This window comes from Plutella xylostella, chromosome 29 (assembly GCF_932276165.1).
Source record: "Plutella xylostella chromosome 29, ilPluXylo3.1, whole genome shotgun sequence".
In the NCBI taxonomy this organism is placed as follows: Eukaryota; Metazoa; Arthropoda; class Insecta; order Lepidoptera; family Plutellidae; genus Plutella; species Plutella xylostella.
In genome coordinates, this window is record NC_064009.1 from 7,832,186 (window position 1) to 7,855,105 (window position 22,920).

Consider the following 22,920-nt stretch of genomic DNA (forward strand, 5'->3'; position numbering starts at 1 on the left):
TTTTACTGTATTCATTTTTATAAATTCCATTGACATTTATTATTTATACTAGCACTGCAAAGCCATGAGTTTTTGTTGTTGTAATTTGTACAGAATAATTATTACCATTTTTGTTTTTTTTTAAGTTTTAAGCAAACTGAAAACAACATAGGTACGAAAAACACTATAAACATAGTGTTTTTTTCGTAGCGACTCCAAAAATCTTTTATTTTTTTATTTTAAGCAAATACATAAATTTAAATGAGCGTTTATTGCGTAAAATATTTAAACTCTTAAATTTCAGCATATTCAGCAGTATGAGTGAATGGTCTTGAGCCGTTATGCTCGTCTGTAATTAGTCTGGCTTAAGCGCGGCATGCTCTGTCTGTCCACTCGACTCGTGAGTCTTGCCGGTGGTGTGGTAGAACTGGACAGTACGGTTACGTTGCAATAGGCAGTCTAAGATAAAATGTATTAAATATAAGCAATGCTTGAAGTATGGACCCTGTTACCTGTTGGCTGTTCCAGTAAACTAACACCGTCAGCCACATGTTCCGAAGCCGATGGCCCAACGCTCCCGCCTGTATGCCGATATTGCCGACCAACGAACGGGGGTCCTAACTTCCTCAGATACATTACTGTATGTCAATAGACCCGTTGATGCAAGCTAAGCAAAATTACACACAGAGGCTTATGAGATTAATATTTTTAAATTACAATAATGAATTTCATTTGTGTGTACTGTGTAGCATATTGGATAACGATTAAGGTAACATTGAAATCACATATAATTTTTTTAAACTTCGTTTTGTTTAGGAAACACCCTTCTATTCCTATGCTTTGTGCCAAATAGATTTGCATACTCTGAAGACAACTCATTGCGTCGGTTCCACCTCCAGCCAGGTTCATGGGCGTGCGAGCACCTCTCTCGGACTCGCCGAGTTTTTGCGACGCTTGCGCAACCGACACTCGCGCAGGAGGGTCACTCTATACTGATGAAAAACCTACGAAAGAGAGCTAGGATTCGATTCCGGTGGTTCTCAAGTACCGAGATATATCTTCGTTTAAAATTTCCCCTAACGTGTCCGCTTCGAATCTCGAATTTCATTTCAAACTTAGACATTTTGACCTTTTTAGGGTTCCGTAGCCAAAATGGCAAAAACGGAACCCTTATAGTTTCGTCATGTCCGTCTGTCCGTCTGTCCGTCTGTCCGTCTGTCACAGCCGATTTACTCGGAAACTATAAGTATGTTGTATGAACCGCTACAAAAATATGACACTAAATAGTAAAAAAAAGAATTGGGGGTGGGGCCCCCCATACATGTAACTGAGGGATGAAATTTTTTTTTTCGATGTACATACCCGTGTGGGGTATCAATGGAAAGGTCTTTTAAAATGATATAAAGTTTTCTAAAAAACATTTTTCTTAAAGTGAACGGTTTTTGAGATATCAGCTCTCAAAGTCGTAAAAAGTATGTCCCCCCCCCTCTATTTTTATAACTACGGGGTATAAAATTCTAAAAAAAATAGAGGTGATGCATGCTAATTAACTCTTTCAACGATTTTTGGTTTGATCAAAGTATCTCTTATAGTTTTTGAGATAGGTTGATTTAACTGTAATTTTGCTGCTACGGAACCCTTTGTGCGCGAGCCCGACTCGCACTTGGCCGGTTTTTTAAAAAGTGCGTTCGTGGCGCGTACGACGGCCAGACTTAGGATTTTTCTTTTTTCATCCCAGATAAACGTCATTTTGGTGACATCAAGGCATTGCAAGTTATCTCCGTACCTCCGCAATCGATACCCTGTCGTGCAATCGGCACGGTTAATACAACGATGCAGGGTCGAACAAGAAGGCGCCGCGGCCGAAAGTTAGTGTTTGGTCGTATAGAGTGACCCGCTCAGATTTATGAGATGCCGGCCGGCGTCTCTATTACAATTGTTTTGTATGTACAGTGAAAGACAGCATTAACTGGATAGTACATACTGACGGACAACATACAAGTTCCTTTCGCCATTTCTGGGCCTATAGCCGAGCCTTTGTGCAATAGTGGTAGTCTGCATAGGTTTAGTTTAGACAATCGAACAATAATTATAAAATTTTACGTAGAGGATAATAATACAGAAATATCTCATACGTACTGTACAAATGTCGAGATTTTTACAGACAGAATGATGAGACAACTTTGTGTGGGTATTTGCCAAAAATATTTTCTGATAGCAATATTTTTTGTACATGAGATTGGACTGAAGGGATATGCCACGTGTATGGGGGGAGCGGGGAAGTTGTTGTCAATAGAATAAAAAAATATAAAAACCCTTTATCATCTTTGAAAGTAATAGGTACATTTTATGAAAATCTCTTATTTACTACTTAATAGATTGTTTGTAACAGCTGTGAAATTGGATTACCCAAGTTCAATCTCTATTCAGCACATAGTTTTGTGTTGGATATCTAATGTTTTTGTTTTGATACGGTCTGATGGACTTTAACAGATTCTGTATAAAAAGTGCTCTTCAAATAAAGACATTGACTTTTAAATTGAGTGTGGTTCACGATGTTGTCTTACTGAAAGCGTGCTTGTGTGTATAATATTAATAATAGAGTATACGTATACATACATAATGTTTATGTCTGTAATTCCTGAAGGGGTAGACAAAGTAGACATATAGGTAGGTGGCTCTCATCCGAACCACACACTTTTAGCTAAACTTTTTGTATTGACGGTATAACGATATTTTCTTAGCCAGTATGCCATTGTTGCCACGGATATCTATACAATTTTTCAATAGTAATATTTTACTAACAGAAAAATTAACATGGTTAAAGTATAGTTTTTATCATCATCATCATCGTCATCAGGTCCTGGGATCCCTAATCAGGAATATAGGGCTCGAAGTGTTGATTTCCACTCTGACCGGTCCTGTGCCACGCCTTCGATTTCGTGCCAGCTCTTTTTTTATCATATTCATAGTAAATTCAAATCATCAATATTTTTCCAACGATGAATCCACGATACTTAAAGCTCTATACTCTATTCTATGCGATGACGCCACGAAGCTAATTTCATGCTTGTTATACAACAGAGACTACGCAAAGTCCAGAATAGGTATCTAATATGGAATTAAATAAGGCATGTACCAATTTGCTGTAGAAATTCCCAAATACAAGTTTGTAGCGTCTCTGAATTTTATAGCGCCAGTCCCAGTATTCATACAAACTTTGTCACTGGGCCACGCAACACTAACCGAGTCACCGAAATGCCCTAATTAAGGAAAGTCGTAAACATTATGAGCGTAGGAGCGGGTTTAGAAGTGACCTTGAGTAGGCGTTGATACGACCAAGTCTGCGAGTGTGTCGTACAGAGGAAGTCACCCAAAATGTATACGGTTGAATTTTATGTTTTAAGTTAGTAAGAATAAAAGCTATAGTATATTCCAAAGTATAGCGGTTGGCGAGTTCCGCGACTGTACTGTTTTTGGTGTGAACGTTGTAGGTTTTATTATTATATTAAACTTTAGACGTTAGATGGAAACACGTAGAAGGCGTTTGTTTATTTTAGTTAAATTTTGTCAACAAATAATGGTTTTAAATTACAAGGATCATAATTAGCCCATAATAGTCTACTGCGGACAAAAGGCGAGGCGAGCTGCGAGTAATCTTCCAAATAGTTAATGTCCTATAACATATAAATGTCATGAAACGGTAAGCTATCCTAAAGGATACATATTTTTTCTATAGGGACGAATCAAGAAATATAATCTGTGCTTAGTCACGACAACTGTGTGAGTACGTTAGTTACAAGTAGCTTCAACAACATTGTCATTTCAAACAAGCGGTCCCCATCAAATCTAATCATGCAAAACCAAAGCCGTGGCGGCGCAGTCGTAAAACACAATTTAAAGTTGGCAAGATGACTTCATTCAATCTACTCGTGAAGTTGAATGGGCCGAGACGCCGTGACTCACAGACATCCTTTCTGAGAAACTCACTACGTCCTGCGGGGTCAGTCTAGCTTACGAACGAAGTTTTTGACCGCTTCGATACGCTAGCCGTGGCTTTATATCGTAGTATTAAACATATGGATTGCAGAAACTTTGTAACAAGTAAGAGTAAGCCCCTTGTGTGTCGCCGGGGTGTTAAACGCGATTGTACGCATACTGATAGAACGAGTGATGGTGGTAGGTATATTTACTACATAAGGTATATACAGTTGGTGTATCACTCGGGGCGTGCATAAGTTAACGTGAAATGTAAGACTTTGGTAAGCTTTACATATCGGACATGGTGTTTCAAATATAATAACAGTAAAACATTTCTACTACACTGCCGGGCAATGAAATAGTTCCACTGATATAACATCAAATTACTCCTAAACGGAAAATGCTAGCTTAATGACGCCTTCTGCAATATTGAAGAATATTTAATTGCGCATCAGAATATTCCCATGTAAAAACTTAAATATTGTAATAAAAATTTAAATTAAATGTTTTTCAAAAAATGGGGCATTTGGAAAATAAAACAAAATGTCTAATTATGCGTTTATTAGGTGTAAACGTGGTATTTTGATAACTCAGTACTTGGTGTTTCCTCCACGTGCTCTCAATACAGATTCTACGCGATTGGGCATGCTGAATACCAGATTCCTCAGCATATGCTGAGGAATGTTCTCCCATTCTTTGATGAGCGCCTCTTTCAAGCCACGAAGTGTAATTGGAGGTGGAACTCGGTCTCTCACAGGTCTGTCGAGCTCGTCCCAAGCATGCTCAATGGGATTCAAACTGGGGCAGGCCTTGCAGGCCACTCCATTTTGTGGATTTCTACGTCATGAAGATACTCATTTACAACTTGAGCAGTGTGCGCCCGTGTATTATCGTGCATGAACATTGCATTCTCGCCCATATTGGCAAAAAACGGACCAGCATGTTCATTGAGGACCTCATTGATGTATCTCACAGCAGTTAGGTTCCCGTTTTCGATTGGAACCAACGCTGTTCGACCCTCTGCAGAGATACCCGCCCGCACGCGAAAGCTGCCACCGACGTGTGCCACTTTTTCTTCAAAACATACTTGTGAAAAATGTCCTCCTGGTTGTCGGTATGCTCTTTTCCTCCCATCACGATGGTACAGCATGAATTATGACTCATCTGAGAACATCACTCTGCCCCATTCGTCTTCACCCCATTCTGTATGATTACGGGCGTATCGCAATCGGGCAACTTTATGATGCTGTTCCAGTTTTGGGCCATTTGCTGGCTTGTAATGCTTTAATCTTCTTTCGGCAAGACATCTCCTGACTGTCCACTTGCTTATTGGCTCCCTTCGAACTTGTAGAAGTTGTTGTTGAACGGCTGCTCCCGTTTGATGTCGATTTCTTACCATGATTTCCGCAGTGAATCGATCTTTTCGGACTGTTGTGCACCTTGGCTTGCCAGTACCTGGTCTTCTCAGGTTTAATCCTGTCTCCCTAAACCTTTAGATCACTCATCGTACAGTAGTATGTGTCACGCCCATTATTCTGGCCGCATTTCTTTGGCTGGTTCCCATGTCCACCATGGTGATGATTCTCGCACAATCCTCGCGTGATACAGGCATGATTTATGGGTACGAGAGCCGCAAGACTTTACAATTTCATAATTATTTCACAACGACAAAAAAAAGAATGAAATAAAAAGCAAAACTAAAAACGAAGCAAATGTTTTCCTAAACTTTCAAACCCGAAAATTTTGCTTCTTATCTTTTTTTATCCATAGCTTCGAATTAAACACTATTAAAAAGAGTTTGTATTTAAAAATGTTTGCATAATAAACTATATTTCATTAAACTTTTTAATTCATGAAGCTAGGTTCTATATCTTAGGAGATATTAAGGTGTTTGTCGGCATTTTGTGGGTGGAACTATTTCATTGCCCGGCAGTGTATAATTACAAGATTTACAATGATTCAATTTCCAAAGGCTACCACGATAGGATACAATATTCTTATTTACAAATTATTATATTTCATAGAATTCAAGCGGAAATGCCAGTTGTCTATTCATTCGTAATCTGAACTCGTACGAATATAAATTAGGGCGAGGCGGCGTCTTTCCTAAATTTGATCTATTATCTTATTCGACATTACGTACAAAACCGGCCACCATCTTAGCTCCTCTTAGCAACAAGTGGCTGTAGAATGATTTATTTGCAACAAATCTATTGATGGGTTTTATTTATATAGCTACTCAAAATACAGGTTGTATAAAACTCGGTGAATCGGTCCAGTAAATATTAATGGACCTACTACTACGTCGGCCTTATCCAAATATTTTCCGTCGATCGCTTCTAAAATAGAAAATATTTTATTTTATCGCACTTGATAACAAGTTTTCAGTATAATTTTACGACCTCACTGGTTTCGTTGGTTCCAAATTTTGATCGTGTCGTTGGGTGGATCGACAATGGACAGATACGTAGTCTATCGACGAAGTTTCGATGAGCTCAAGGTTACACATTTACATGTCGATTCAATAAAATGTAGCGTAAATTAAAAGTTTATACCTACTTCCTTGTTAGTTTTCGGAATTGCGGCGTATTATAAAGGATTAATTTGGGATCGTAGACAGTCCTGTCTATCGTTTACCCAATAAACTTGATATGACGTTGGTATTTTAAATACGTGTTAAAGCTCTTTTTCGTCCGGAGCGTGTCGCTTGGCGGAAAATGAGACAAAACTTGGTTGAAACTTTTCTAACATTATGCTTAGTTTACTGACACTCCATGTTTTAGGAATTAATTCCTTTAAGCGTATGAGTCAAAGTACCAAAAAGTATCTATGAGCAATCGCATAATTTATTCTTACTTTATCTTCATTCTTTACTCCACTTATTAGGTTCGTTATTCTGTGTCTCAAAGTCGACATTCGCACATTTTATAATTAGCTGACAAATATGGCAATTTACAATATTAGCTGTAATTAAAAACATTTGTTTCTCATATCGACTTCCTGTAGCTAGTAATTAGTAATAAGAGTAGTTCGCTGGTAGTTAGGCGATGGCCTCCCGATGAGTTTATCGTAGGTCAAAGTCCCGCACAAGGACTAAAGATTAAATTAAAAAATATCATCTATCTGCCGCCCGCGCGTTCTGCCTTCTTAAGACTTCTAGAAGACTGTTTTTGGGGACATACTTGTAATATAGTGTTCTTACATACGTATGGATATATAATTTTATTGTTGTTCTTTACTTTTTGGAATAGAAAAAATAAATAGACATTCACTTCGCACATCTCTCTCTCTCTCTCAGCCTTCTGTAGTCCACTGTTGGACATAGGCCTCTCCTAACGATCGCCACCCCAAACGGTCACCCGCCATCTGCATCCAGCGGCTTCCCGCTACCTTCCGCAGATCATCAGACCAACGGGTTGGGGGGCGACCGACACGCCGTTTGCCGACACGGGGTCTCCACTCCAGAACCTTTCTACTCCAGCGGTCGTCGGCTCTGCGGGCTACGTGGCCAGCCCATTGCCACTTCAGCGTGCTAATCCTTTTGGCTATGTCGGTAACTTTAGTTCTCCTGCGGATTTCTTCATTACGAATCCTATCTCGCAGGGACACGCCTAACATAGCCCTTTCCATAGCACGCTGAGCAACTCTGAGCTTGTGGATAAGCCCTTTGGTGAAGCACCACGTCTCGGCTCCGTAAGTCATCACTGGCAACACGCACTGATTGAAAACTTTTGTTTTCAGACACTGAGGTATGTTTTCAGTGAAGATGTGTCGTAATTTCCCGAACGCTGCCCATCCGAGTTGGATTCTACGAGCTACCTCTTTATCGAAGTTGGATTTACCTAATCGGATCACTTGTCCTAGGTAGGGATACTGATCGACAACTTCGATGGTGACACCTCCTACAGTTACGGGCGATGATGAAACATGTTCGTTCGACATGACCTTTGTCTTGTCCATGTTCATTTTCAGCCCAACTTGTTTAGAGCTTCGAGACTTCGCACATAAACTATTATAATCATGTTGTTGTCATCGAAATGCGATCCAGTACAGCTTAGCATTTATACAATCAGACTTTACAATAATATGTTTTTGGTAACTTTAGGTTTAAAATTACAAATTCCGATACGACATTCGAACAGTCGTTTGATCTTTGAATACATTAGGTGCTAACAAGGAATTCTGTTTTTTTCTTCACAAATTTTCCGTGGCGATTGTATTTTAATTTTGTTCCCAATTACAAAACAGCTGTTTGGAATGTGCTCGTAGCCTCATGTACGTGGATGTTACTTAATGTGTGATTGTTCCGGATTTAGGAAAATTCCAAGACAAGGAGTTATTTTTAGATTATCACTGCGTCCCAAGAGTAGCTGATCTAGTTTCACTCGACTGGTGCTGAGATTGTAGATTTTATAAGGTTCATCTTCTATTCAAACCTTAGGGCCCGTGGGCTAAAATAACATCCACCCGAGTGGATGCCGAGCAACGGACGAAGGCGAAGGTGGCTAGTTGTTTATATGTTTTCAAGATACATGATGAATTATACTTTCTGCTATTTTATCTACTGAAATATGGGAACCTCGCATTAGGTATGCACTTTTAAATTGTACACAAAGACAACTGTAAAGTTCCCTCCCTGACCCATTCCAATTCTGCATTTAAGTTTAAAAGCCGCCATAAAACCGCAGACATGAATAGTGCACAAGTGTGACAAAATTCTCACACCGAAATTATCATCTGTTGAAAAAATCCCTCCAAATATTCCGTATCTCACGGTGCGTAATCACAAAGTTATCTATTCACTGTTGACACTTTTGTCGTTATCGATAACCTCAGTTTCGGATAGGCGACCCGAGATAAGCGCCCGACAGACGCGGCCTACTCTGACTTTGTGATTATCGAGTTTTGATGGGAAAAGGACTGAGACGTATGAATCTTTTTTTTTAAATTTGGACTATTTATTTATTTATTTATTATAAAAACAATAATGCTTAACAGCTATGGCCAACACGCGATTATTGCTAGGTAGTACAACAATTATGTATTTACAAAATAGAGTCTAGCATTCAACAAATACAATTAAAATTATACAAAAAGAAACATAAAATACAACATTAAAAAAAACAGAATTAAAAATCTATATAAATTGAGATCATTTTAAACAATAAATAACATATATTTTTTTTTAAAATAAATAAAATCTTTATTTCAAAGAAAAAGGTACATATTGTCTTAAGATTAATTTTAACACTAGTAATTTTTGTAAATACATTTTAGAATATAATGGCCGCTTCCGTCACCTATACTAGGATAACCTGTGTTATATATCTTAGGAACTAAGTACAACTTTACATAGCCTAATGAGAGCAGGTGAACTATAGATAGCTCTGGTTTAGAACCGGTCGTAGTCTAGAGATTTCTTAAAAATCAATTATCTAAAACTAGGTTTAAACCAGAACGTGTAAGAGTCACCGCATAGAATCTTCTCCATGATAAGGCTGTATAGGCTGTACGTGAAGTATAGGTAGGTATTCAATTTTAGTATAAACTGCATTGAAGAATATAAATGACTGCCTTAATATTTTTTTGTTCTAGTTACTTCTATAGCCAACCGCATAACCGCTCTATTTGTCCACTGTTTGTGAATTCGGAGAAGACCTATATAGTATCGTCTGTTTGACGTCCGATATCCAGAATCGGCCCGTTTCTTCGCGTCGACCAGTTCTGGATAGAACGGAAGTTGGTCCGATAGTAATATATTGATATTGGAAATATGTGTTACCCTTGTATATTTTATTGGAGATATTTTCTTGCAAAATTATGAATTTATTTGTTATTATTAGTTTGCACAGTGAATAGAATTTTAAAGAACTTGGTTGTTCAACTATAACGGTTCCAAAGGAATGAAAAAAATAATGTAATCTGTGTTTCATTCTTCGAAAAGCGTCACTTCGGCTTTTTGTGCTCATGTATATCCCATGTCCCGTTATCATAGTTTTTTTTTGTTAAAAGACATCCGATGCCTATTAAAAATACATTTGATTTTACTCAAAGGTTCTAATTAATAAACCGTTAGATAGTGCTTTTTTATTTAAAATTCTGTTCTTAGTTTATGCTGCTTATTTGTACATTATTTTAAATCAATTAGGAATTAAGGAATCATAATTTATACATTTAAAAGTGTCATTATCGTATCATTGTGAGTTAAAAATATATGTACAATGTAACTTATTTATTTATATATTTATTTATTTAATTTATATACTTATTTATCAAAGTACTTTTTTTAATATGATAGGTGATCCCGTACCAAAAATATTTTTTTCATATGACTCATTACTTTGATTCAGAAGATATCATAGGGTTTTATCAGGTTTTATGCGTGAGTCATTCAGGCTTTTGGGCCGTACAGGGTTGGTGTTAGTCACTCCAGCTACATACCCCTATTGATGAAAATTTGCACGTTACACCGTACCACGTAAACGGACCCGGGACTTTCAGCACAGCAGTCCTGGTCACTTACTACTACTACACCATCCCATCGCCCATCCATAATCAAAATACAAACAGTTACAATCCGTACATTTACAGCAGAAAAATTCTTAGTTTGGACATAAAACATGTTTCCTCATTCTCATCATTAAAACATTACCATGGTAATACCTGGTCATCCATCTCCCCTGATGATGATCATCATCACCGCCATTATCAGTGATTCATCGACTGCCGGTAAGTTTTTCCTATTCTCTTTCGAAATAATTATGAACGGTGTCTTGTTTATTATTAATGATAGTAATAATATTTTATTGCTATTAAGTATACCTTGCGGTTTGACATTTAATTTTAAGACCCCGCTTCGAATTTAATGGCAATTACAGTAAATATTTAGCGGTGTACAGTCGGGTGGTATAGCACCCCGTTATAGTTGTTCCAACATGAGAGCAGAGATAGTATGATAAGATTAGTAACCTTACCTAGTTATAAAAATGAGCCTTGGATTGTTCTATTGCTTAAACTTTAGACTCTAGTCTTTATTTCGATGAAATACAGCCCTCGATCAAATTTACAAAAGTCTGGCACATTATTACACCTATTAAATATATCTAATACCTATATATTTAAAATATTACGTTATTGCAATAACTGGGAACACACATATAATAATGATTGGTTTAAATAATATGTACAAGAATGTAGAATTCTGAATTCAACAGTACGCTTGGATGCATAAACTCGATCGTAAAATGCGGAGTGGTAGTGAAAATTTTAAATCAGTAAAAGTGGTTTTATTAAATGAAGCTGTATAGTTACTGCTGTCAATTATTTCAAACTAGTTTCAGCCGCTAGCCGGTCCAGTGAAGGATGTTTTGTGGTATGCTGTTGTGTTAAAAAAAGTGCTTAAATGGAGAAATGTTTTGGTGTTATTTGTGTAAAAAACGGGAGGTTTTTACTCCATCTTGTACAGTGACATGTAAATATAAATCCAGTGTCTCCAGTCTTTGCACCTTCATTCTCTCCTTTGGCATCAACCATTTTACACAGGACTCCTATTTTCACAGCTTAAGAGAGCCAATATAAATCGCAAAAGGCTCACTATTTATTGCATTATGACGTGCCACTGATATGCGACTTTCGAGGCGTGTACCAGGGTTACAGGGAACAAAGAAGGCGATCAGTTAACCCGTCGGCGGCCACTCGGTGTCGCCATCCCGATACAAGGCCGCCGGGCAGCTGCCGCGACCGGCCGCATCCCGCGAGCAGAGGCGCGGGTTACATGTGGCTGTGTTTAAGAAAACCAAATATTTTCATTGTATATAGGTATTAATTTTTATTTCTTCTTCTTCCTAGACTTTGCCTTGTTTAGGGTCGGCTTTCTACGTCATGTCACGCCGTTTTACCATATCCTCATTCACTCCACGCTCTCTGATATTTTCTTTCACGCAATCAAGCCACGTCTTTCTTGGTGTTCCCCTTTTACGCATTCCTTCAGGTCCCATGAAAATTGATTTATATTACAAAATTGGGACTAAATTGTGTTTAAATAAACTTTCCATTATAAAGACATCTACACATAAATATTAGCTAACTAGGGCCCTTAATCTATAATATTACATATCTATAGCGAAGAAAGAATAATGGTTTTGTAGACCGATTGAAGAGTCGTCGAAGGTTTTGCCGTGCCGGGACGAATGAACTAGCTTTTTTATAAGCAACGGAACATGACGCGTGCTACGTCTCAGGTTTGAATTCCGTGGACTTGTTTTTCAAGCTACTTTGACTGCTATTGACGTAAAACTCTGCGTGTCTCAAGTGGGACACAACAAAGATTCTATGACTGCAGTTGAAGTGTTTTACTACGTACTTGTCATTGTTGTGGTAGCAAATAAGGCAGCCGGTGTAAACACGATGGAAGAATGACAGCTACCTTACAGCTCTGATAATAGTAGAGCGGTCATTGCTTGCAGTTGCATAACTAACCTCATAATTTATGTATTGAGTTTTCCTCCTATTATAGCGGCGCTAAATTGTATTCCATTTTCCGCATGCATTAGTAATAACTGCAAAATATGTTGCTCGTATGTATCACGAATAAGACACAATGCGCGAGTTTATCTGTTAAATTAAAATGCATTTTATTATGGATGTTGTGTGGATTCCTGACTCATATGAACGCCGAGTAACCGTCTGACGGTTGGACCGGGTCATCGAGTGAGTTGACTCATTCTGTCTTGTCTTCGACTCGCAGACATTCGCACTCGAAGGGTTAATGTGGTTGTTTTAAATATGAATGGTATTGTCTTTGGTATGGGCAAGAATCGCAAGGTTTGCAAAGAACTGGCCTCCGTTGGTTTCTTTATTATGGTATGGTATGGATAAACTATTGGTAATCACAAGGAAACATTACGTGCTTTACGGGGCAAAATTATGTTCATCGTCAGAGCTTTGTCTCTTTGACTAGACTACGATAGACAACTATAAGACTGAATTAGATATCCCTAAATAAAAATAATTGCCTGTATAACTAGAGTACATCTTTTCATAGCACATACAAAGGGCACTCCTTGGTCCCTCTTGCCTCCTTTTGAAGAGCTTCTTTCAGAGTAAATATAAAACATGACTGAACATCATCAAACCTGTTGGCTGCCCTTTGTTAAATTGGTTCTAAATACTAAAGAGAATATTATTATGAATGTTTATTATAGGTATAGGTAGGTACTTTATTTAACTCACACAGTTAGAGGACTATTAGGGATATCATAATGGTCCCTTTGGATTTAATTTATTTCAATTGCTGTGTTAGTTATGCAAAGATATGTCTAAGTAGTTATGTCATAATGATCATCACGACCCATAACGTCCCCACTGCTGGGGCACGGGTCTTCTTCCAATGAAGGAAGGATTTTAGGGCTAGTGCGGGTTGGTGGACCCCAACACAAGCAAGCTTGTGCTGAGAGAGTTGTCGGGTAAGTGGGCAACCCGACGTTATTTATGTAAGTAATATTTATACATCTGGTAAAAACATTGAATTTGCTCCAAACTACTTAATTTGATACAATTTTTTTCTATTCGTCTTCAAGAAATAACATTGAAATTCCTTACTTTCTCGAAATTATAATTCAACAATGACAAGAATTAGTCCTCAACCTTCAATAACGGCAGGTAATTTCGTTTCCGCTTGTGCAAAATTCCACATTTATTTCTATTAATTCTGCCCTCCTGGTCGATATTCCTGGAACCGCCTGTTTTGTGCAGACAATAATAATTCATAACTAACAAAAACTTCAACAATGAATGGAGACAAAATGGATGGTATGAATGTGGACCTTTCCTTTGCATCTGCATCTCGGCCATTGATGTTGCGAAACTAGTTCGGTCAAGCTTATTATGGACCCCTCCCCATAGGTACCAGTCGGTGTTACTCGGTAACTTCAATATTGAGCACAGTAAATTTATAGTGCCTATAAGTATGTAATTGATTTTAAAGTTATGGATAGTATTCATGTTAAATATGTAAGTGTCAGGTTAACATCCAAACACTAAGTTGTCTTTAACTATTACGAATGTTAATTATGTTTATTAAATATGATATGGTGGTGTTCAATAATTTTATAAGTATTAGGTACATATATTATTATTATTATTATTCACTTAATTAACTACGCTCGAACACTATACCGAATCATGTACCGTATCATGTAATATCACGCAAATATCCTACAAAACGAATGTCCCTTAACGGCAACATCAATTTCTTTACCACCTCAACGCGACTTTCAAAAGTTTCAAAAAAGAATTGTCCTTGCGTTGTTTGGTGCGCAGTAAATCAAAGAGCCATCCTTTCTGCGCCTGCGCAGGTGTCCATTTTGTCGGGTCAGACTCCACAGACGGCTTTATGTGTCCCTTTCATTCACCTGATTATTAGTCTGTACATAACCTACCTCATCCTTTTTGCATGACTACGTTTCAATGGACGGTTAAGGCGCAGACTTTCTCGATCGATGGTAGCTTGGGTTTTATTATTTGTTTGTGTTGTGGACGAAAAATATTCTACATAAACTTGTATTTGCTTAAAGGAATATCAGTCTTAGATAAATGGGCATATTTTCTATTTGGTAATCATTTTCTTAATTAATAATTTCCGATGACGCCGACATATTCTCTGGATTATAGTTTAAGTTTTCCGTGTTTCGGTTGGCATGTTAAGCCGTTGGTCTGACAGTCCGATTCAGGGTTTTCAAGGGAATATACAAGCAGTTACCGTTTTTCTATAGTAAAATGCAATGCCAGCACAATGAGCCTTAAGCTTTACCGTTGTAGCTTTCACTAAATTCAACGTAATTACCTACTCTTAGAGTTTCATTCACCTCTTTCAATCTTGCCTTTATTGTTCTCTTGCATTCCCGCCTGTGCACCTCTGCTCTTAAGGCTGGATATCGCTTGTCACTGTAATTGGCGATGTAAAGACAGGATGTAGATCGAGATGCTGTAATTTGGCCGGACTATATGCGCAAGCGCAATCATAATCGGGGGTCTTCATAATTAGTGTGACATCCGCTCCTTTGAGACTACTTGCAGCAAACCTTGTTGGATAATTCCTCGGTATTATCTGATGGGAAAAATTTGGAAGAGCTAATATAATTTATCATCATCAAGCCTTTTGATTATGCCCATTCCGAGACCACACCTGATGATCATGCATTAAGATTTAAAGATGTTAATTATAAAAAAAACTATATTTGTAATCGTTTCATCGTGTGTATATGTTACTCTTGAGTTTATCCTGTTAAGCTCGATAAGTGTAAGCCATTAGGCCAGATTGTTGTAGTAATAGATATAGATCGAGGAAATATAGTATTATTATGTAGATAAAAGAGGATTCTTTTGAAGGGTGCCATTTTGTATCGTTTTTATTTTTACTGGTTTTAATCATTTATTTCTATAGATACATTCTGTAACAATAAGACAGTTCTTCCGAGACTTAGCTTTAACAACGCATTGATTAGTATTCGAATCAAATAATTATTCCGTGACTCGGACTAGTCACAACCTATGAGACTTTAGTACGAGCATTGGTAAAGAGCCCAGGAGAGTCACTCTAGCACGGAAACGGTATATCAAAGCGCTAAAACACGTCTCTATCTCGTTGAATTAAACGTACGGGTTGTATGACAGCTCTCATGTTTCTTAAAGCAAGAGTAGCGCCCCTGACACCCGTGTGAAAGTTCGTTTCTGTCCACAGCCGCTGTCGCCATCGGAACCAGTCCCGGGGACACTCACCCACAAGTGCGTCGGGCGCATACCGGGCCATTGTCACCGGTTTATTCAATCGTTTGTACAGCTTTCACAGCGGGTGGACTGTACCTGCGGCCGATATTATAGGAATCTTTTCCCTCAATCGAAAAGGTATCTTTACCGTGTTCGAAGAAGCGTCTTAATTATGTTTTTAATGTTTTTGATGGTATGTGTTAATATTCTGATTACGATGTAAGTGTACAATATCATTTGGAGAAAGTTTGAGAAGTAATTCTGGATTGTTTCTTTGTTTATGGGTGTAAGTATTTTCACGCATAAGCTATCTTTTTTACAAGAACAAAAATATCACATAACAATAATATGGTTTCCCCATCTGGTCAAGCTTTACAATGCTGTAACACGATTATCACTTTCAAAACATGAAAAAAGTTTTGTCCCGCTTAGAAGAAATCTCTTTGTTGTACCTCGTGTGGTCACTGAAAAAACGGTGATTTGTTTATGTTCTGTCACAACAGAAATAATTGTCTATGACAATTGATTTCCGGATGCCAACATCCGGATTTTAAACAGAAAAAAAAAACTCTACAGTGGTTTTTCTTATTCCAAAAACCTTTACAAGCAAGTACATTTTATAAAATTTATTCTTGTATGCAGGTACCAAATGCTGTCACTCTTTATGGTAAAAAAAAAACACATTCAATGCGGATGCTGAAGTTTGTAATCTAAACGCATCTCAGTTCATCAAAGGGCTCTAAAATTCGAAATCCCACGCAAGTGTTCCATTTTTGAATAATACATAAAAAAACATAATGAGGTAGCGTTCACATTTAAGCATGGGATCGCCTTAAAAAGCGGATATCCTCTAGTGGGCGGGAGCGTATTAATGTTACAAATTGTTACGAAAAAAAGCATCGATACCCCCAAAAAACCTTTAGGAAGATAATACTTACTAGTCGATGGTTCGAATTTCAATAATTGAATTTGCTTCTGATTTTATAATGGTGCGTACCTCTATCGTTTTAGGAAAAAAGAGACACTGCGTTTTTAGAAAGTTTTTTTTATATATTTTGTAGGTATGTTATTTTACAATACGGTAGGTAGCTTGAATTTTCCATTATATGAATATTATCATAAAAGTCCCTGAATGTTTAAATTAATGAAATAACCGAAAAACCATAAATATGAACAAGCGATACTTTATACTGCTCCGATGTCTAGACTTGATTTCTTGCTGTGTTTTTTGGTCAAAGGAGAAGATTGAATCACGCCGCTATCGATTCCAGGAAGGAACGCGTTTTTAACTGAATCGGGGTCCCGGGGTGGCTTCAGTTGATAAATATATGAATAATAAATCTTTTATTTATTCAATAAAATTGCACAATATACGCATACATGATACACCAAAGTTTCTCGGTATATGTATCTAGTGAAATAAAAATGAAATTAAATATCTTCACCTAAAGGGGACAGACAAAAATTTAGTGCAGAGATTGGTTTTTGAATAACGATATGCGTCGTTATAGGATCTTGGACCATTTTGTCAGCCGCCTTAGCAAGTAAACCGTGTTGAAATGAAACAAACATCCTCATTGCATTTTTGGCCGAGGACCGAACCTGGGGATTTCGGTCCTTTAATCAGTGCAGTGCACCGCTGCACCTCTCGCCCGCTACATTCGTATACTTTTAAAATGTACAAAGAGGAAGCCCTACTGTCCATTTTCTGCTCAGTGAAGTTCTTGGATGGTCAGCCTCAACCATTAGCCGCTTTATTGGACAGCCTGGTTGCACCCCGTGCCTCCCGTGCCCCTCTCGTGCCCCGTGCCCCTACTGTGCCCCCCGTGCCCCTCCAGTGCCCCCTCGCCCCCGGTGCAGCGGATAAGCTTGCATTGTTATTATGCACGCCGTTATGTAGTCAGCCTAAGTCGGTCATTCACCCCGTGGGGTGCACATAGGTTTTAAAGCACGGTCGAAATAATGGGGTGTGCTATTGTGTCCAGTGCGGGATGGTGGGTTCACAAGTCTAGAATATCTAGATGTGTGAGTCTCATTACGATGTTTTGCTTTACCGATGACATACAATACTGTACTTATATCGTTTGCAAAGAACTCTACAACTTTAGTACAACGGTTTGAACCATCTCCAAATATAGGTACTATCTTAAGAGAAGCGGCTACCGTTCCACCACCCGACACATTAGCAATTAACAATCCATAAGCTGCGTCGCTCGCCTGTCAAACACCTGTCAGATCCATACAAGTTACGCCAGATTTTACAAGCGAGCCTCGCTCTTTAAGGATTTTTAATTGCTTATTCGGTGCTGGTAACCCCACTGTAGTAACTAGATGAGGAAGAGCAGAGTGTGACGCTTCTTCGGAGAGGCCAATAACCATCTTGAACTTTGCCAGATGCTCATGTACTAAATCAAGCTATGCATACAAAAACAGAACCTATACGATAGTGCTATTTGGACACACTTGGCCACTTTTTACCCAAGCAATCACCCGAGTCGTGACGGCGGGTTTTTTGGACGCACCCGTTACTGGGGGGTCACTCTATATGACGAAAAACTAAGTTTCGGTGCGCTGCTGCGCGAGCCACGACTCAATCTCGTTGTTTTAAAAGTGCCGATTGCACGACAGCTCTCGTTCGTTCGTTTTTCGTCGGTATAGGGTAACCCTCCTGTACGGCTGGTCAATACACTCTTATTTGTTTGACTCCACACTCCAAAGAGCAAACACTAGGTAAGTACGTTTGTTGCTACGAGGAAAAGGCTACAAACCCCTAATTTAAGATTACACTATATATTAATTGTGTGTTTGAAATATATTGAATCAAACTGTCTCACCACAAGTACAATACATGCGTATCGTCTTCAAGGCAATCCAATAAAAATACTTCTAAAATAAAATAATTATACTGTTGAGCAATACCAATTTTCACTTGTCTTGTATATTATGCCAAGAAACTGGCTACAATGTAACGTCTGTCTCCTTTCCCCTATACTATGTTTGCAACATAATTTTACCTATGCGAATTCGCTCGATACAGTACTATTGGCCCCCAGGAATTTGGTTTCGTTCCAATTTCAGTCTCTTCTAAGAAACGTCGTCTACCTTTCAATATAACAGTTATTTATTATGTCGATGTATAAATACATGTTAAAAATATGTTTGTAAGCTAAACCAAAGGTCAAGAGATTAATAATTTTTGCAAGTCTTCAATTTTAAAAGCTTTGTACAACCTGTTGTAGTAGGCAGTACGCGTTCATTCATTTCTGTCTGTATGCCAAAGAATTTCAATATAAGAACATACGCAGCAAATTAATAGTATGTAGCTACATAATTAGCAAGACTAATTGATTTGTGTAAGTTACTTTTTGTGCGAACCAGTGTCTGGTTTCCTTGTGGCTTGTTGATTAAAATTGCTGTGTAAGTGATGGATTTATTGGCTCCTTTCGTTCTTTCGAACACCGTTTAATTGCAATACACACAATTGAATTACGTTTAATAGTTGTGTGCTTTGTCGATTGTTGTTTTATTTAATAAATACACTCGTGATGTGATGACGTGCGAAGGTGATACCATAATTTTATTAAGGATAGGGCTGTATTTAGGCTAGCAATATATTTTCATAATAATTAATGAGGATTTCACACCTACGTAACGGATGTTTGTTTGGTTGGTCTCCTCTGTTACTCCGAAGGTACACTGGGGCTCCACAAGAGTCCACCACTCCTTCATACATTGGCCTCTGTCAAACTCAGGCCTTGTGCTCATAGCTCGGAGACTACTGTTCTCTTATACATTTTCATTCATTTTGCAATCGTATCCCACTAAATTTGTCGCAAACATATTTAGGATCTTTGCATCTATCTACGTATTTAACTAAGGGCTAGTAAGACAGTGTCAGGATAATGGTTACCAGTGTGATAAAATACATGCTGTCACTCTCTGTAATTATGTTTTACACAGTGACAGCTTGTCTTTTATCAGGTAGCCATTATCCAGACATTGTGAAACAGGCTCCGAAAGCCTCAACACCTTTCAGGTGCCGGATCCGGTGACCGGATGATCCGGGCCGTGCTATCAACTAGTTCAGCGCGGCGTGTCGGTGTGTTTGCCTTGCGTTGTGTAAACGCGTAACCATTGGTTGTCAGTTGTTTAACTGCCGTTTGATGTGCGATTATGGCTGCGCCGGCGCCGGCGCCTGGCTTGTGCTGTTCACGAAGATGTGGTCTTACCTCGGTTATGAAACTCACGACCAATGAAAAAGTTCCACTTGACACACAAAATGTCAACAATGACAGGTATCTTTGACCAAATGAAGAAACAAGTAGAATAGACAATATAATATTCAGAAATAAATAAGGTAGCAGTAATATGGTCCTATTGTCACCGGAACTCTTTTATTGGTCGCGAGTGTATTTTCTATGACTATCAGACACAATCCACACTATGATTATCCGATGCGCCACCATGCGCGGTACAATACCTTATTTATTTCTGACTATTATATTGTCTATTCTACTTATTTCTTCATTTGGTCAAAGATACCTGATGAATTACAATAGGTATAATAGAATATATATTTTTAATGTGGATTTTATGTATGAATTTCACGAGGAATTATTAGCAATCATGGCGTCATAGTGGTCTGCAATTAGTATCTTTATTATTGAAGAAAATTAAATAGTATTAATGCAATACGTCTTCACATATCTACTAACTAACTTATTTTACTTTGTGCGGGGAATAAAGTGTTGTCTTTATTTCAATACTAGCACCTGTATCCTAGCTTAATTATGTACACACAAGTGGTTAAACGAGAGAGTGGTTAAACAGGGGAGCTTAGTGAGTTTTTTTCTTTTCTTATTGGTATTCGTGTCTTTTTAATCAGTGAATTCCGATCACAGGGCATAGTGTCTTCTATGGGGCGACACCCTGGAGTTTCGGTCGTCAACCGTTCGTTAAACCATGTTTAAATTCAGGTTTCACACACAGTTATCCCATTACTGTGGCGGTCCAGTGGTGGTAGGGGTCCTCAGTCCTAAATAATAAGTATAAATATTCAAATCCTTTTACTAACTATCTTGAGAAGTAGACAGATTTAAATTACTACACCAGATTTCCAACATAAGTTAGTTCAATTCTAATCCAATGTAAGATTTAGCTTAGTTTGGCGGGGGCCTTTTTGCCGTTGACATTACAAATTAAATTACATTAACATACTGTATGCTTCATTTATACACTTCGTCATATATGCCGATATCAGAGTGCGCTTGAAACAGATTAATTGTCAATCGTTTTCCTTGTAATCTATTATCCTGTTACGATCTGATGCTACAGACATCGGCAGGGTTACCTCTTGTATGGGCATTGCAGTTTTTTGCATTTATCATAATATAACATAACTTGATACTGCTCCTATAGCGGCTCCATATAAAGTACCTAATTCAATGTGGAGTAAACATGGGGAGGCCTTGGCCCAGCAGTGGGACACTGAATTGGTTACTTAATTGTTTTAAAAAAAAACAATGTGTATGCATGACAATCCTAATTTTGGCGCCGCGGCGGAATCACAAATAATATGCATTTTATACAATTGTAGGCATATCCGCCTTCAAAAATATATTAAAACTAAAAATATGATGACTTTTTATTGTTAAAAATATTTCAGTACCTAACACAGAATCCGATTTCTCCCTCCTAGCAAATGTTAAATTCAGCAGCGGCAATCGAATCGATGCACCATCGCCGCAACACAATCGAGGATCGAGCGTACTGTGAACCGCAACGTCATCTCAACGTTTCATAGAGAATACAGATGCAGTTATCTCTATAAATAGAGCCGTCTAGCCGGCGGCTGCTCGGAAGTCCGACCGACGTTTCCGAACGTCCCACTTTATATCCAACATGCTAATATACGCTTTGCAGCGCCACGAATTGAGGTCAAAACTCGCTGCACAGTGCAGGGAGTGGTCGGGAATGCGGACACTTTTTAATTTGGATTGTAAACGGAATGTAATAGAGACGTTTTCGGAATGCAGCCGCTAGGAGTCAATGCGCTCGATACTGCAAGCGCTAGGCTCATAGTACTCTAGCGTAGTAACAGCGTCGTAGACTCGTAGTAGCTATGTGTGTGTGTGTGTGTGTCGGGTCTATGTGTGCGTCACTGCAGTTTTTCGCCAGTATGGGTGTGCATGAATGAATATTGTAAGCTCTGCTTTTATTTTAGCGTCGGTTCGAGTTTTCAGTGCAATAATAGAGCTGTTCCAAGGGCGTGTTTTGTAACGCCTCTGCGGTACTGCATACTGTCATTAGCTGATAACAGCGTAGATAAGAGATATATATGCGGTTGAGCGCAAATCACCGGAAGTAGTAATAGTCAACTGTTTTCTAGGAAACGTTTAGATTGGCGTCTTTTGTTTTTTTTTATAGGCAATATTTGTGATTTTTGCATCTTTTAAAACGCAATTGAGTGTGTATTGCTAAAATGGATGATATAATTTGATTCTAATGTATTTGTTTTTATCTTGTTACAGGACTCGTCGATGAGTCTACAATCATCTAAGAACATCTTATCAGCGGTAAGTTATAGTACTGCGTAGATATTGCTTTATTTAAGCATTCAGTTCGGTTTTTTATGTATATTTGTTTACTATAACATCTTTATGTATTCAGTATTATGTACCTACATATAAAAAAGGAGGAGCTGGTTAAAGATTTTGGTTGCTACTACTCACCACAACGGCAATCTCCGTTACATAATATATAATTATTTATATAAAGATTTTTTCATATTTTCTACGACTAGACCACAAGTATATATATTATATAATGTGTACTTAAGAACGGTGTAGCGTTATCTTGTTATCAATTATCACCAAATCGATAAGTACCGGTAGCGATAGTACCTGCGATAATGTATGAAGTGTCTTTATACAGGTGGCTTCATTTCGTAGATTGCCATGAAAAATTAAAATTCTACGATGACTTGACAGTTTTTTGTGTATGGTATAAATAAAAAAAAATAGCATCGGACTAACTAACTAGGTTATATGATAGTATTGTGTAATATGAAGCATAGATTTAGTAGTTATCTACGAAAAATGTGCATCACAGGAGCCTCCTGAAGTTGAGTATCGACTGCTTTTAGGTATACCTAGGTACATCCGGCGCACCCCGGGCATTCAGCCACTGACAAAT

General features: G+C 38.1%; 1 protein-coding gene across 3 annotated transcripts in view; it reads left to right on the forward strand.

Moving 5' to 3' along the window:
* LOC125490957 (mitochondrial cardiolipin hydrolase-like) overlaps window positions 1-22,920 on the forward strand; it is a 106,268-nt gene that overhangs the window by 72,824 nt on the left and 10,524 nt on the right. For all 3 annotated transcript variants that reach the window (XM_048631507.1, XM_048631506.1, XM_048631508.1), the window contains one exon: window positions 22,257-22,301. The gene's annotated coding sequence lies outside the window, so the exon portion shown is untranslated. The remainder of the gene's footprint in view (window positions 1-22,256; window positions 22,302-22,920) is intronic.